We start from the raw sequence: 17,880 nt of genomic DNA, 5'->3' as shown, positions 1-17,880 counted from the left end.
AAGATAGGGTGGCTGAATGCGTAAGAAAAAAGACCCTTACCTATGCTGCCTACAAGAGACTCACTTCAGATCAAAAGACACACACAGATTGAAAGTAAAGGGATAGGGAAAAGATATTTCATGAAAATGGAAACAAACGAACAAACAAAAAGTTGGGGTAGCAATACTTATATCAGACAAAACAGACTTTAAAACAAAGGCTGTAACAACAGGCAATGAAGGACCCCATACCATAATCCCTCTTCAGGGTATTTGTTCGAAGAAACCTAAAACCCTACTTTGAGGGGACGTGTACATCCATATTCATTGCAGCATTGTTTACAATATCCAGGGCGTGGTGACAGCCTGGGTGTAGGTCTATGGAAGAATGAATAAAGAGTAGGTGGTACATATATACAATGGAATTTTGCTCGGCCATGGAAGGAAATGGGTTCTTGCCATCTGCGGTGGCATGGATGGACCTGGAGGGTATTGTGCTGAGCGAAGTATGTAAACAGCGAAAGACAGATGCAATGAGATCTTGCTTATACAGTAGTACCTTGGTTTGCGAGTATAACTCATTCTGGAAACAAACTACTCGTATTGGAAGACATCACTCATTTACCAAGTTAAAATGTATTATTAAGTTGGTGCAAAAGTAATAGCGGTTTCTGCCATTACAAGGTGCAAAACTAATAGCGGTTTCTGCCATTCGGTTTTTGCCATTACTTGTAATGGCAGAAACCGCTATTACTTTTGCACCAACCTAATAGAAATGTGTTGCTCGTCTTGAGGAACACTCGCAAACAAGTTACTCGCAATCCAAGGTTTTACCGTGTGTGGAATCTAAAGAACAAAATAAACAAACAAACAGAAACGAACTCATAGATACAGAGAATATTTCGATGGTTGCCAGATGGGAGGGAGGTTAGGGAAGGTTGGGAAAAGGAAAGGGATTAAGAAGTACAAATTGATTGCTACAAAGTGATCATGCGGATGTAGGTTATAGCATTGGGAATATAGGTAATAATATGGTAATAACTATGTATAATGCCAGATGGGTACTAGGCTAGCCAGGGGGATCGCTTCTTAAATTATATAAATGTCTAGCACTGTGGTGTATAACTGAAATTAATATAAAATACTACTGAATGTCAACTGTAATTGAAAAATTTAAAAAAGGGAGGAAAGGTTAAAGGGAATAAGAGGTCCGAATTTCCAGGTATAAAACACATAAGTCATGGGGATGTGATGTACAGCATGGGGAATATAGTCAATAATAGTGTGACAGTGTCAGATGGTTGCTGGACTTACCATGGTGATCACTTCTTTGGGTATATAAATGTTGAACAACTATGGTGTATACCTGAAACTAATATAATATTGTAAGTTAGTTACATTTTAATAAGAACCTTTAAAAAAAATAAAAGAATGGATAACCAGGAGCCTGGAGGCAATTCTCCCAATTAAAACTAAAAATGCATTATTCCTAGCCCGGTTTCTGGACTTGAGCCTGTTTTCAGTCCAAGAATCCAGTGACTGAAGGAGAGGTAAGCTCCCAAGATGAACCTGCAACACCAAAGTTCCTATACCTAGTAATCATACCCACAGTCTCTCTCCAACAGGTGCCCTAGGGAAAGATGATACCCAAATCTAGGACCATTGGCCAGGGTCTGAACTGATATTGATATGCTGAGATCGGATGTATCACGGTGGCCCTCCATGAGAATGGAGGTTTATGGGACCAGGTAATAGATGGAGTGATGGCTTTCAGGTCTGGCTTACAATGGATCCACTGAACGCTGAGATTCACCCAGTGGTCATTTCCCCACTCCCCAAATGTGTAATTCCAACAGACTTACTTTAGTAGTTGTCAAGTTTCCACGTGAACTCCTTGGCCTGTAGGGTAAGAGCTTTTGGAATGGAGTAGGCAAAGAGGTAGTAGCCTCTGAAACTGCCCCCTTCCAAAATAGTAAATGAAAAACAACATTGCATCTTGGGGGGCAGTGTACAGAGAGGGCAGATATTAGAGCTACCTCTTAAAACCTAAAGGTTCCAAGGAAAGTGGTCCTCATTACAGCTCCATTGAATTGACCAATTTGACACCTGCCAAAAACAAGACAAATCCTGAAGGGTGACAGTGGACTGCTGCAAACCCAGCCAAGGAGTAGTCAAAGCGACAGCTGCTATGGCAGTTGTGGTGTCTTTACCAGCGCAAAATACCATGACCTCAGTACATGCTATTTGTCCATTAATCTGGCAAATGCATTACTTTCCATTTCTATCAAAAAGAGGATCAAGGGGTGGCCAGGTGGCTCAGTTGGTTAGAGCGTGCGAGCTCTGAGCAACAGGGCTGCCGGCTCTATCCCCACATGGGCTGGTGAGCTGCGCCCTCCACAACTAGATTGAAGACAATGACTTGAGCTGAGCTGCCAGTGGGCGGCCAGATGGCTGTTGGTTAGAGCGCGTGCTCTTAACAACAAGGCTGCCAGTTCGACTCTTGCATGGATTGGTGGGCTGTGCCCCCCACCCCCCCTCAACTAGATTGAAAACAACGACTGAACTTGGAGCTGAACTGCACCCTCCACAACTAAGATTGAAGGACAGCAACTTGACTTGGAGCTGATGGGTCCTGGGAAAAACACACTGTTCCCCAATAAAGTTAAAAAAAAAAAAAGAGGATCAAATACAGTTTGCATTCAGTTGGAATGGAATGCAGTTGGCATTCAGAATGAAATGTAAATGTAAATATTTATAGTCTTGCCCCAGAATATGTTAACTCTTCAGCCACCTGTCCAAGACCTGGATTGGCTGGACATCCTATAAACTATCGTATATGTCATATATCTTATCAGTAACCTCACACTAATCAGAATGAATGAGCAAGAAATTGCTAGTATATTGTGGGCCTTCGAAAGACCTGTGCATTCCAGAGGGTGGGAGAATTAACCCAGTGAAGTTTCAGGGGCCTAGCATATCAATAAAACTTTTAGGAGCTGCCGTGGGCCAGGACATGACAGGACAACCAAAGGAAAGGACAAATTGTGGCATCTTGCACCCCCTACCTCAAAGAAGAAAACACAAAGCCTGGTAGGTCTCTTTGGGGTCTGAAGGCATAGTCCTCATGTAGGAATACTCCAAACCACATACCAGAAGACGTGAAAAGCTGCCAGCTTTGAGCCAGTCCAGAGATGGAAAGGGTTTTACAGCAGGTCCAGGCTGTAATACAAGAGGTGCTGACCCAGGTTATGTGACCCAGAGCACCCTATGCTATTGGAGGTATCAGTACTGGGAAAAGACACCATGTAGAGTTTTTTTGGCAAGACTTACAGAGAGAATTACAATGCAGACTCTTAAGGTTCTGTCACAAGGCCATGCCATGTAGAAAATTATAAATCTTTTGAAAAGGAGTTCCTGGCATGCTATGAGCCCTGGTAGAGATAGAGTGCCTGACCATGACCATGGGACACCAAGTGGAAATGCAGCCATAACTGCCTGTCTTAGTCCTTTCTGGCTGATATACCAAAAAAACATAAACTGGGTCATTTATGAACAACAAATATTTATTTCTCACAGCTCTTGATGCTGGGAAGTCCAAGATCATGGTGCCAGCGCCGTTGGCTGAGGGCCCTTTTTCCGGTTCATAGCCAGCACCTTCTCGCTATGTCCTCACAGGACGGAAGGGGCTAGGGATCTCTCTGGAACCCCTTTTATAAGGCACTAATCCCATTCATAAGGGCTCTGCCCTTACGACTTGAGCACCTCTTAAAGGTCCTACTTCCTAATACCCTTATCTCTGGGGAGGTAGGATTTCAACATATGAATTCTTTTCTTTGGAGGGGAGGCAGGCACAAACATTCAGATCATTGCACTGCCCATTATAAGTGGAGTTCTGTCAGACCCCCCCATGTCAGAAGGTCAAATGGACCCAGCCGCATCCATCACAAGACACAAGTGATACATCCAGGACCAGGTATGAGAAGGATGAGAGGCCACAAACAAGCTGGGCGAGCAGGTAGCCTAGACTCCCTTGTTATCCACCCCTGCTGCACCAGGGCCTCACCCTTGACTCCTAGGGTCACATGGCGGGGGTTATGACCGGCTGAGGAAAGAGGGGAAAGCCAGAGTTTAGTTCACAGGCGCGTTGGCTTGGTATGTGGAAGCAAGTAAAAACTGGATAGTGTTTGCCCTGCAGCCCCACTCAGGGGCGGCCTTGAGAGATGGCGGTAAAATAAAATTCTCCCAAGGGGTAGAGCTCTGGGCAATGCACCTGGTCATCCACTTTGGTGGAAAGAGAATTGGTCCGGGGCCTAAAGGAGACTGATTAGAAGATAAGACAAGGCTCTCGGGGCAATCGTGTGGATGGGTCTTAGCACCAAGTGTGAAGCTTGCTGTCTCTCATGTTAACACTCCTTGGAGAATATCCATCATGGAGGACACACTAAACAACCAGGTCAACAGAATGGCTTGGCCGAGTGACATCAGCCCGCTTCTGCCATTGGTCTCTTCATTGCTGTCCTACAGTGCATGAAAGGAGCAGCCATGGTGGTAAGGATGGGAGCTGCAACGAGGCCTCATGGCATGGGCTCTCACCCACCAAGGCTGATCTAGCTACTGCTGCTGCTGCTGAGTGTCCAAGTCTTCCAGCAGCAGAGCCCAATGCTAAGTCCCAGACACAGCGCCATTCCTTGAGGACAACAATCAGTCATCTAGTGGCATGTTGACCACATTGGATCTTTTTCATCCTAGTAGGAGCAGTGATCCATTTTGTCAGGAATAAACACATATTCTGGGTACAGGATTGTTTTCCTGCCCATAGGGCCTGAGCGAGACCACTATCACAGCACTTCCAGAGTATCTGACGCTCCGGCACAGGATCCTACAAAACATTGTGTCAGATAAAGGGAGTCACTTCACAGCGAAGGAGGTGGGATGGTGGAGAAGTGACCGTAAGATGCACTGGTCATATCACTTACTGTATCACCCTGAATCTGCCAATCTGATAAAGCAATGGAAGGGCTTGTTAAAAGTACAGCTAAAGTGCCAGCTCAAAGAGGGGATTTTGCAAAGATGGGGTACCATTCTCCAGAGTAAAGTACATACTTTTATTTTTTAAAAAAAGATTATATTGGGGAGTCGGGGAAGGGGAACAGACAAGTTGTTGTTCTTTTGTTCTTCAGTCTAGCTGTGGAGGACGTTGCTTCACTGGCCCATGTTGGTATTATCATTGTGCTCTTCGTGGGTGAGGCAGATTGGTCACCGGCCTCTGGACGGCCGCTCATGGTGGCTCTTGGCAGCTCACGCTGGCTGCCAGCCACTCACGCTGGCTGCCGGCCACACATGGTAGCTTATGGCAGCCCACTGCAGCTTCATTGCAGCCTACGCCATCGCCGGAGACTCACAGCAGCCCAGCTCCAGGTTGAGCTGTTGTTCATCATCTTAGCTGTAGAGGACACAGCATCACTGACTCATGTGGGATCCAAACCAGGGCCCTATTGCTCAGAGCTGGAGTCCCAAGCCAGCTCTTAACCAACGCGCCACTCAGCCGACCCTGAAGTATATATTTTAAATCAACAGTAAGTTGGGCTGGCCGAGTGGCTCAGTTGGTTAAGAGCTAGCTCAAGAGTGCGAGCTCTGAGCAACAGCGGTTCGAGTCCCGGCCCGAGCTGAGCTGCCGCTCAGCTGCCAACAAGTGGCAGGATGGCTCAGCTAAAAAAAAAAAAAAAATCAACAATAAGTTGACACAGGTCTACCTATGTGTGGAAGGCAAAATAAAGACCCCTTCTCCCGAAGATGTCCGTGTCCTAATTCTAAGAACCTGTGAGTATGTTCCCTTACGTGACAAAAGGGACTTTGCAGATGTGGTTAAATTAAGGATCCTGAGATAGAGAGATGAGCCTGCATAGGCCCAACATCCTTATAAGTGGAAGAGGGAGAAATGAGAATGTCAGACTGATGCATGGGAGAAAGAGTCAACCAGTTATGGCTGGCTTTGGTGATGGAAGGGAGCCATGAGACGAGGGATGCAGTCAACCTCTAAGAGCTGAAAAAGCGAGGAAATGAGTGGTCCCCTAGAGCCTCCAGAAGCAATGCGGCCCTGCCTACACCTTGATCTTCAGCCCGGTGAGACCCATTTTTGACTTCTGACCTCCAGAACTCTAATAAACTTATGTTGTTCTAACTCACCAAGTTTGTGGCAATTTGTTACAGCAGCCATGGGAAACTAACACACTATGTCCTAGATAAGATGGGTCTGGGAGCCAATGGGTGGAAGAGAGCGCGTGCTTACCATCAACCCTAATCACCCACTTGGGGAATTTGCGCTTCCCATCCCCACAACCCTGGGCCCTAAGGGTTTAGAGATGCCCAACGAGGAATGCTTCTGCCAAGGAACCCAGCAAGAGTTTCACAAACTACAAGCTAATGCTGCCCGGGCACTTTAGGCTTCTCATGCTGAGGGACCAGCAAGCAAGATAGTCATCATCTTGACAGGGGTAATGGACCCTGATCATCAGAAAAAAGGTAGCATTTTTGTTATACAGTGGGGGCAGGGCAAGATATATTTGGTGCCTGATTAATCCACTTGGGTGTTTCTTGGTACCACCTTGCCCGATGGACAAGGGCAGCAACTGTGGCCGGAAAAGGTCATGTTGGCCAGAGTCTCAGAATCCTCAGGGATGGGGGTCTGGTGATTCCACCAGATAAGCCCCTGAGGCCAGGACAGTTCTTAGCTAAGGGCGGGAGGGTGGGGGGAATTCAGAATAGATCACCAGAGGGAGAGAAGATGAGCATCAGTTGGAGCCTGAAGACCAGCTGCAGCAGTGGAGGCTGTAGTTAATCCCATTCACCTTCCTCTTCTAAGTCCCCCCACGGCACACCAGAATCCTGAAGAGCTGTCCCTGCCATGCAAGAGATGGACTGGGTGGGACACTGTGAGGCACCACCCAGACCCCCCTTCAGTAATGAAGAACGTATTCCCCCAGCTTCTGGGAGGGCTGTCTGCAGAAAGCCTTCAGCTGTCAGCCCCCTTCGAAGAATGCCTCAGGGAAAGAGTGGTGTCTGGCCCAAGATCACACCCCACATCCAAAGTCACGTCCAGCAATCAGTATGGCCGCACAGAGGCCCAGCGTGCTTTCCTTGAATTGGCTGAGGCCTCTGTTGAGACTGCATGAGAGCTCGACTTTTCCCTCTGCTCTCTCCTCCCCGACCCTCCCTTCCACAAATGTTGAGGCAAAAAGCACTCCCCAAATAAACCTCCTGCAATAAACTGCACCTCAGAGTCTGCTTCTCAGGGAGCCCAACCTGCAACAGAGAAAGAGGGGGGCGTGGAAGCAGGGGTAGGGAAGAGGTGGGCCAGTCCACACACACCGTTTATGATGGATGGTGTTATCTTAGAACAAGGGAAGCCTTGGCAAGGCTTTAAGCAAGTTGCATAAACTTTTGGAAAGATCCCTCTGGCTGCCCTGGGAAATGGATTGCAAGGGCAAGATTGACAGCAGTGAGGCAGGGAGGACAGCGGCTGCAGCTATCCAGATGAGAGATGACGGTGGCTGGACCAGAGTGGCAGTGGTGATGGGGAAGCGTGGGTGGGTCTGAGGAGTAATTTGACAGACCTTGGTGACGGATTGGAGATGAGAAATGGAGACGATTCCTGGATGACTCCCAGGTTTCAGCTTGCACAACTGAGTGGCAGGGTGAGATGGGGACACTGGGAGGAGGCCAGGTTTGGAGGGAGCAAGATTACGAGCCTGAGTCAGGACATGGTGAGTCTGAGGAACCTCTGGGACATCCCAGGGGAGGGAGAAAGTGGGCAGTGGGATCTGTAGGTAGAGGGAGGTGTAAATCTGTGTCATTGACACCGCAGCCCTGTATGAAGATTATGTGGGGACAAAGTGTGAGAAGGGAACAGAAGGAAGCCTGGGGGTGGCCAGATAGAGGGGGACGAGCCAGCCAACAAAGCTGAAAAGCGTTGGGCTGAGTAGGAGGGGAAACAGCTGTGAGTCCCACTCTGGGGATGTCAAGTGGAACAGCCGGTACAGGCGAGGTTAAGCTGCAGAAACTAATATCCCTAAAGCCTCAAAGCCTTAAAAAGATAAAAGCTAACTTCTCCCTCATGGTACAGGTCCAGCGTGGGTCAGCAGGGACTCTGTTCATCACAGTCACTCGGAACCCAGACGATGAAGGCTCCATCTTGAAACCAGCTTCCACAGTTGCCCAAGCTGGGAAGGAGGTATGGGAACGGCACATTGGCTTCTCAGGTTTCTGTCTCACAGTTTGCTGGCAAAGCAAGTTCCATGGCCCTGCCTAACTTCAAAGGAGACAGGAAAGGAGCCCGCAGAAGAGGAGAGCTGGGAGCTCTTGGGTAGCACTAACCTCCAACACCTGGAGGAAAGAGGCGTGGCCAGCTGAGCCACACAGGGCTGAGCGGCCCACTACCATAATGACTGAGAAATGCCTTTGAATGAGGTGATATGGGTCCTTGCTTACCTGAGAAAGAGGTGTTTGGGGACCTTAAGGGACTAAAAGCCAGAAGGCGACTGTAACTGACTAGGGAAGAACTGGGAAGCTAGTTGGAGAAGGGAAGTATAGACCACACTTCTGGGACAGGTGGACGGAGGCAGGGAAGGGGCTGCAAGGGAGGACTGGAACAGTTAAGACTTTTGTGTGTGTTTTTTAGTGGGAGATAACTTGAAGGTACGTAAAGGCCAATGGAAAGGATCCACTGGGAGGGAGAGATTGTCTCTGAAAGAGGAAGCCATGGTAATCAACAGGGTAAGAGGACATACAGGTCTATGGGTTTTGATGCACGGGGGAACCGTGGAATTTCCTGCCCTAAAAGCCTGAGGCTTATGATCAGGGGCTCGTGTGGGCCTCCTCCTCAGGTCCATCGTCCTGAGGGTGAACAGCATCCACCACTGTACGTAGCCTGAGGAAGGAGGGGGTAACCAAGGGGTGGCATTTGTAGGGGCTGTGGACAGAGCCTGGTGATGCAGGCCAAGGTGCGCATAAGGTACACATGAACCACCCTTCCCCGTCATGGTGGGGGATGGAGCCAGGTAGGTGAGAGAAGGGGGGGAGGGGGCCAGTTCTTCCTACACCCCCACATTCCAGCACCCCACTCACTCCAAAGAACCTGAGAACTCCAGCTGAACCCAGCCTTCCAGGTCATTATAAAGGTGTATCTGTTAAAGTTGGAGGATAAGATGTATTTTATTTAACAGTTGTTAGCTTAACTTACACCTTTTACGTTTTAGACATACGATAGGTGAATCTCCATTTTTCCTCTTGTTCTGGGCCTTTCACATGTTCGGGACGGGCCAAGGTATGCAATAAATAAACAAACACATAATTTCATATAATAGAGATATTATCATTTTAAAGTCATAGAATAAAACGTATCATATAACCCCAATTTAATTTGTGTGGGAATGTATACACACACACACACACACACGGATACATCTTTTGCTGCGTGACAATGAAGCACAAAATTTCAGTGGCATAAACAATAGGCATTTATTTCTCAGGCTTCTGTGGTGGCTGGTGCCGCCCCACCCTCTGCGTCTCATTCCGGGGCTCAGCCTGGAGGGTCAGCAGCTGCCTGGGGCGTTTTCTTCCTGCTGGAATGTCTGAGCCAAGCTCAGCCGCAGGAACACACTTCAAGCCTCTGCTTGTGCCACATCTTCGAACTTCCCTTCGGTGAAGCCCACGATGAGGGAGTGAAGAAACATATCCTGCCAAGCATGAAGCCTGAGCGAGGGGAGAGATGTCTGAAGTTACTACAGGGCAGGGGAAAAAATGGAATTAATAATTTAACCTATCACATACCAAACGGAGATTCCTTAGGAGGAGGAAAATGGGATTGCCAGGGTGTGTGTGGGGAGGGGGTGGGAGAGGGGAATTTGTAACTAATTCTAATTACTAAAAGAATAGATGTTTTAATTTTTACACCTCACGTGTATTCCCATCTTCCTCCTGTAGTAAAGCAAAAATAAGAAGATCTAGGCTCTCCCCAATTCCAATCAAAATCCTAACATAAAATTTTTATCCGTTGATTTGCCTAGAAGACTGGCAAGCCATCTTTAAAAAAAACCCCAAAAACCTCTTTTTTAGATCTTGACCTCCAACCATAAGCAAAAGTTAATTCTAAAAGGATAAGGAAACTACATGTAAAAATAGAACTGGAAAAAAATCATAGGGAGATAATATTTTGAAATAGATCAAGATGGCTTTTCTTTTTGTACTTCCTTGGGTGACCTTCCAGCTTTTCAGCCCGAGGCTTGCATGGCCTGGAGGTGGAGGGGGGAGGAAGGAGGGGAGCGGGGAGGAGAAGAGAGAGAGGGGAGAAGGGGATGGAGGAGGAGGAGAAGGAGGAGGAGGAGGAGGGAGAGGGAAGAAAGGGAGGAGGGAGATGGGGAAAGGAAAGAGAGGGAAAGGAGGTGGACAGGAGGAAGAGGAAATGCGAGATGGCAGGAAGAAGAGAGGAAGAAGAGGAAGCGTGGCCATCATTCACCCAACACCTGCCAGGCTGAGGTGTTCCAAAAGCGGGGGGAGGGAGGTGGCAGATGGGAGATGAAGCCTTCCCTCTGACACCACAGTGGTCATAAACCACTTCTTTCGGCAAATGCATCAAAGACCCAATTCCACCAGGAGAGGCCCTTTGGGGTCCTTGGCATATAAGACACAGAAGAGCTGGCGGAGGGAAGGGGGCCAGAGTAGGAGACAGAGGTCCCGTGTGCATCAAAGGAGTGACAAGGGAGGGCACCTGCCATGCCCAGTGATGTGAGAAAAGCAAGTGGCAAAAAAAAAAAAAGAAAAAGAAAAGCAAGAGGATACATATGATGGATACCATTTATGTAAACGTTGAAGACATACACAAATGTTATCGTTGTTTATAAATACATTCATATGTTGCAAAAGGTATAAAAATGTTCTCAGGAATGTTGCAACTTCTGGGTAGCAATTACAATGGGAAGAAGCGGGGGTTTCATTTCATTGGATTTGTAAAGAGGGATCTGAAGCAAAATATTCAAAATGTTAATATTGGGTATATCCTGGGTTGTGAGTATACAGGTGTCTGTTAGGTTATTTTCTATATTTTGAAATATATGGTTAGGGGAAAGACAAGCTGGGGATTAGCATGAGTAGTTTTATGCCATCGTTTAAAAACTATGTGCATGTCTGTGCTCAGTTGTGTGTACACATGTATCTTTGTGTCTGTGGCTTTGTGCGACTCTCTGTGTGTCTGTGCAACATTCTGTGTGTGTGCTGCATGTCCCTTTGTGTCTGCCACTTGTGTGTGACAGTGTGTGCATCTGTGTATCTGTATGCATGCAGCTGTGCAACTGTATGTGTCTGTGGCTGTATGTGTCTGTGTGTCTGTGCAATTGTGTCTGAGGCTGTGTTGGTGTGTGCCTTTCAGTGTGTGTATATGTGTGTGCATACCTGTTATGAGTCTGTGCAATTGTGTGTCCGTGTGTGCCTGCACACTCGCATGTACATGAACAGGAAGAAGACTGGCTGGACAAACACCAAATCACCGACACATTTTTCTCTGGGAAGGGAAGGCAGGATTTTTGTTTCCCCTTCCTACATTTCACTGTGTGTGTGTGTCTGTGTGTGTTCTTCATTAAAATGTAAAAATATTTTTTAAACGACAGTAAAGAGTTTCACAGTTTGAAAAATAAAAAGAATTTACCCGCAGACTCTCAATGCCCTTTGGGGCTCCTCTTCGCCCCCAGGCCCCAACCTGTGATTCCACCCACCCCCAAGTGCCCTGGGGACAGAGGAGCCTGAGAACGCTAGCCCCACCCCAGGGGCATGGCCCAAAGCAAGCACGTAATTTCTCTGTGAAGTCTTGCGTTTTATCTTGAAATGTTAGGCAACTTTTACATTCTCCCCTTTAATGTATATGTACATGTTTTTATCTTCATTACACAATCATGAGGTTTTAAGACCCTCAAGAGGCCACTCAAGGGGATTCCCTCTCATTCCCCCCAGTCCCTGTGTGCTTTCTGTGGGTGGGTGCTGGACCAACAGTGCCTGGAATAGGGGTGAGCCTATAACCACAGCCCCACCGGAGGCTCTTGGAAGGTCTGTTGAAAGAGGAAGCTAACCATCTCATTTCAACAGGACTTACACTGGGCTGAGCCAAGTTCTTTGTACATGTTTTCACATTGAATTCTCCCAGCAACCCCGTCAGCTCGGTACTATTATCGTTCTCACATTACAGGGAGGATGCTGAGACTCGGAGAGAGAAAGCCCAAGGTCATTCAGTTGGACTCAGACTTCCAAGTTCATGCTGTCCACAGACCATCTCCCTACAGGATAGGCCCAAGGAGGAGGAATTGCCTGTGATAAGAAAGAGGGTCAATGTGCTGAGCTTTGGCCCCAAGGAGCCCTGGGCAGGATTTCTGACTTACCAAAGGCTGCTTTCCTCACTGTTCTCAACTCTTTTTTACCCCTCGGGCCTGTACAAATGCATCTGCTGGGACTCTTGTCCTGTGGCCACTTTGGTGGTCTCTTTGAGCCAGAGTGGCAGCCACACAAAGTCATTTAGAGACAGGACTTGGTATTTAGGGCTGTTTTCCCAGGGATCCAGGCGAGACTTACATTGATTCAAGGACCAGGAGGACCCTAACGAGTGCCTCACTGGCCCCCAGCGACGGCAATAGCTTCATCTTTCTGGAAATCTTTTCCATTTGCTGCACAGTGAGAGCAGCCCTGGGGACTGTTTTTGTGTGTCTTCCTGGTGTCAGGTGCCAGCCTGTGCGTAGACCCACTGCCCTGTGGGACCCCAGGTGCTGTTGACGGGGAATAACCTCATCCCCCCAGCCCTGAGAGGCTGCTGGGAGAACCAGAAACTTCACTATTGTAGCTGGAGAGAGGAGTGCGCCTGAGAGGAACTTACAGGTGAGTGGCGTGGAGGGCCTGGGGCCGGTGGCCTGGCTTGATAGCCTGCAAGTAGCCATGCTCTGCCAGGCCACCTCCACGTCTGGGTCTTGTGTCTCTCGGGACCCTAGAAGGACCTGGAGCAGCATCGCTGTCTCTCAAGCTTCCTTGGAGGTGCCCTTTGGGGGTTAGGGCCTTTCTTCACTGCTTTGCTTCTACCTTCCTTCCAGCTCAGGGCTCTAGTAACAGCTCTTCACCTTTAGGGGACCCTAGCCCTCGATACAAAGTCCATCATTTCCTCCTTCCCCCAGGCAGAGCCTGACTGTGCCCAGGGTCTACTTTCTTCCCCCAGGGCTCACTCAGGGCAGCAATTCCAGCCCCATGTAAGCCAGGTACTAAACCTGATTGGTTCAGGCTAATCTCTTTCCTAGGGATTGGATGTCAAGTTGGCCAATGGGATGTGAGAAAGAGGGCTGGGGGGCCTGGGGCACTGGGATCATCTCCCTGCCCTCCATGCTTGTCCCAGGAGGTGTGAAGCTTTGAGCTACATTCATCTTGAGATCAGAGAGAAGCCCGTTGAGGACAGGCCCATATGGGGAGGACAGCAGAGGAAAGTGGAGAAAGCCCGGGTCCTTGAATATTCTGTTGAGCCACTGAGTCAACTCCAGGGCCAGCTTGCCTCCCACTTGAAAGCTGATGTGACAGAATCAACTTTCCTCATCGTGCAGCCATCCTGCACCCAAATTCACATAGATCCTTTGAGAATCTGGTAAAAATGCTAACACTTCTTTTGGGAAAGAAAGCTCAAATACAAAGAACTGAGCAATTTGGGGGGTTCCTGGTCTCCCCGAGGCCACTCAAAGGCCACAACACAGTGGGCTTCCTGGTCAGGTCTCCTTCTTGTCTCAGTGCTGTCACTGCGATGCTGGCTCCTGGGGAGGGCAGGTTGGTTTGGTTCTAAGCAGCAGACTCACCTGCAGGCAGAAGGGGGGAAGCGGGGTGGGGGTGGGGAGTGGTCGGTAGCACCTGGAGACAGCCCCTGCTTTCTCTCCCACCGGAAACCATAAGTGCCCGTTGAGAGGAGTGCCAGGATTGAGCAGAGCTCAGCGAGGGCTGGCTGCTCTCATTTTATTTTCTTCAAGGACAGGCAGGGGCAATCTGCCTCCACCCGCATCCCTCAGGCAGGTTTGGATCTCTGCTCTCCAGGGAGTGGGTCTGCTGGCTGACAGACAAGAGGCCAGTTTCGGGGATGTGGCAGGGGCCACGCCGCAGCACCAACAGTCCCATGTTTCTTCACTCCCTTTACTCTCCAGGTTCTCTGGGGTACTAACCAGGAAGAAAGACTGAGGGGATTCCTGGAGCAGAGGCAGAGGCTAAGTGGATGTCAGACTGTGATCTCTGGGCCAGGCTGGCTCCATCCTAGCCTGGTCAAGGGCTGTCTCTGTGCCTTGAGGTGAGCACAGATCTAGGAGGGTCTGGCTTTCACCCCAAGGGGCCTGAGGGCAGGGGAGGAGACAGCCCTGCCTTAACACTCCAGCCCCTCAACCCTACCCTCAGTGGGCACCAACTGTGTCTCAGCCTGTTCATCTGCTGTCTGGTCACAGCCTTCCTGAGAAGGTTGCGTTCAGCACACTCTGGGATATCATTCTGGGCTCATTACTTTTCATATTAAGGTCCTCATTTTTAAATATAGTTACAAGCAGCAGCAACAACAAAGTACAAAGTCACACTGGAAGCCACTTTGAAACATCTGGAGACTGAGGGTTCCTTCGCAGCACCTGGATGCAGGGCCTTACCTGCATCTCACTTCAGGTGAACACGGTACAGCAGCTCCTCAAAGCAAGCCAGGTTTGACCCCGCGTTTTAAAACGCGAACTGTAATGGCTTAAGTGCTGGTCAAACCTATTGCTAAAGTAAGTTACATTCTGATTCGACTCACATTCAATTTCATCTCTTGGACCACCGTAATGAGACAAGATGTATTTCACAAGATGTTTCCGTATGTTTTCAATCCTAATTATACATCTTCAATTAAAAAAAAAAAGCCTCATCACTGCATTATGTACCACAGATCATTAAATACCTATCACAGCCAATGTCCAAGTCTCTCGGTGTAAAAGATGGTTGACATTTAGCCAGGAACTTTTAAAACACTTGAGAATAAATTATGACCCAAACTTACTCTTCTTAATGAACACATATAAAGTTCAGCTCTTTAATAAAAGAGTTCAGGAATATGAAAACAAAGTTCCCAACAATGTTAAGGAAATAAAGGTCCTTCAAAATGGTCAGTTTCTGTTTTGATTGAACTGTGCGTTTTTAATATAGTTGGTATAAAGTGAAACTCTTAAAAAAAAAGTAGGAATTTAAAATAAAGTGGAACATCCTATTTTCAGGGTCACCAGTACCACGGTGAGATTTGTCTCTTAAACAATGACACTTAGTATCTCTGTAGTTCCATGAATACTTTTGAAGTGTCATATTAAAACCAATCTCATGGCCTTGAGGCAAAGAGAAGCAATTAGTCTTGGAGTTGTGAATAAATAAAAATCCATTTATACACCCGTCCTTGACATGTACCTTGCAAATCTTAGAAACTTCATCTAGTGGGAAAAGAAATATTAAGTCATGAATACCAATACTAATCACATTGCCACGTGGCTTCCTAAAACAGTTTAGTTTATACCAATCTTTTAAGTATTCATTTATATGTATATATTCATTCATATTGAATGCAAAACAAAGAAGCTCTAGCAGGCACCTAGGAGAGAAGGAAAGAAGAGTGAGGGGTGCTGGGGACCCCAAGGGCCACCACAAGCAGGTTTTCAGTGGATCTGTGATCCTCAAACACGAGCTTGGTGCATTTTTTTCCATATGTTCCCCTCTCCCCTGCAAACATTCAAAGGCCTGGGAAGGGGTAACGTTCTGTCTGAGAAGTTTGGAGTATCCACAAGGCCCTCCTCCATTTGTAATCCCAGCCCCCATGTAATGGGGGATTCAGGAGGCCAAAATATTTGGGTACTTGCTTTACTCCTTATTTGGGTCCATTCCTTCCACTGCCCGGTGGGGTGTATGTAAACGGAAGCTTTGCTGTTCCTTGGTCTTGTGCAGCCCTGGAGAGATTGGGGCTGTCAGCCATAGAGCAAAGCAGACTTCCAGGGCCTGGCCAGGATGTGGAAAGCAGAGAGTGGTGCTGTCAGGCAGGAGCTGGGAGCCAGAAGCCCTGGGGCGCCCGGGTACCAGGAGCAGAGTGGGCAGCCCGTGGGCCGGCTGACGTCGCTGCACAGATCCCTGACCTACTTCCTCGGCCCCTTTCTGTTCTAGGAGCAGCTAAAAATCCATAAATTAAGGAAATTAACTGATGGGGCCTGCGGCATCTTTGTAAGCTATTTAAATCTATAAATTTACAGCATCTTCTGCATATATCAAGTAATTGAACTAACTGCAGGGATGTAACTTTAATGAGAAAATTTCCCCCTTCTCCTGTAGTTCAAGCTCTAAAATAAATAAATAAATAAAACCTTCCCCTAGGAGGAAAAGTTTCTGCTTATTCCCGTGTGAAGTTACAGAGGCGCGGCCTGGGCGCTCTTCCCACTCGTGAGTCCCCTAGTCAAGGGAAGCAGGTCCCAACTTGGTCCTTTTCCCACCAACGCCCCCCGCCCCACTGCCTGGGGCCGGGCCCCAGCGGCCCCCGGTGAGTAGGGCCGCTAGAGGGCGCCCAGGTCTGGCTGGAGTTCAGGGTGGGGGCCCCATCGCCGCTCCCGGTCTGAGCGCACCCGCCCTCCAGACCGAGCCTGGCTCTGGCCCCCGCGCCCTTGGAGCCGGACGGGGGCGCAGTGCAGGCCCAGCGCGCTGGCTGCTTCGCGCTCCGTTTCCTAGGAGCCGGGAAATGGTCCGGAGGTGTGGGGGCCGGGCGGAGCGCCTAGGAAAGCGGAGGCAGGGGAAGGGGAGGACGGGGTAGCTGACAGGGGGACCTGGGAGGGACGCCCCGGGCGCTGGCCTCGGCGCCGTGGGGGGGGGGAGTCTCGAACGCCGCGCGCACCGAGCGGAAATGGCGCGCCTGGCCCCGGGCGGCCGGCTGAGCGCCCCCCTCCCCCGCAGTGACCGACCGCGTGTCCGCAGACGTCACGAGCGGCACTGCTCCCCAGGAGAGGGGCAAATTCGGGCAGAGACCCGGGGAGGATGGCCGGGGAGGGGGAGGGGCGGCCGTGGCCCCCGGCTCCGCTCCAGCCCCCGCCGACTCGCAGCCCAGTTTTCTCCCCAAGTCCCGCCCCTGGCCCCGGGCGCCGCGGCGGCGGCGGCGGCGGCTGCTCTCCTCTTTGTAACCGAGGAGTCAAGAAATGTGAGAAACGTGCCCTGTGTTACTTATTTGGGAGCCGAAAATTTATGCCCAGCTGAAAGCGCCCGGGGAAATATTACATCAGATGAAATGACAATGATTAAAATCAGCTTCTCCCCCGCCCCCTCCTGAGCCCGGAGGAGGCCCGGGCGCCGCGTGGCCGGCCGGCGGGGGGCGGGGGGCTGGGCGACGGAGGGCGCGGGGGCCTGGGCGCACCGCTCCCGGGAGGGTCCTGGCGGAGGCCCCGGCGGGAAGGCGCGGGCTCCGGGCGAGGCGGGTGGGAATCGCCCAGCGAAAGGAGGGGAAACGGCGCATTTCTGTCGCCGGGCTCGGCAGGCGCGGGCGCGCGGAGCTAATTGAGACTCTAATCCTCTGCCCCGCGGCGCAGCCAAGCCCCGAGCCAGGAGTCGCCGCGCGCTCCCGCTCGCGCTCGCCGCGCTGGGTAATTTGGAGCGGAATCGTTGCCCTTTGCGTTCGGGCTCGGCCGCCACGGGGCACGGGCCACGGACTCGGGAAGGGGACTGGTTTTCTCGCCAGCAATCCGGGAAGGCGGCTGGAGAGAGAGGAGGGAGGAGAGGGGGTGGGAGCCGCGGGAGGGCAGCGGGAGAGCGGCGCGAGGAGGAGGAGGCGGCGGCGGCGGCGGCGGCCGCGAGGAGGGGAGGAGAGGGGAG

The sequence above is a fragment of the Hipposideros armiger genome, unplaced genomic scaffold (assembly GCF_001890085.2).
Source record: "Hipposideros armiger isolate ML-2016 unplaced genomic scaffold, ASM189008v1 scaffold_224, whole genome shotgun sequence".
Classification (NCBI taxonomy): Eukaryota; Metazoa; Chordata; class Mammalia; order Chiroptera; family Hipposideridae; genus Hipposideros; species Hipposideros armiger.
The sequence above is the reverse complement of the archived record's forward strand: the minus strand, read 5'-3'. Positions refer to the sequence as shown.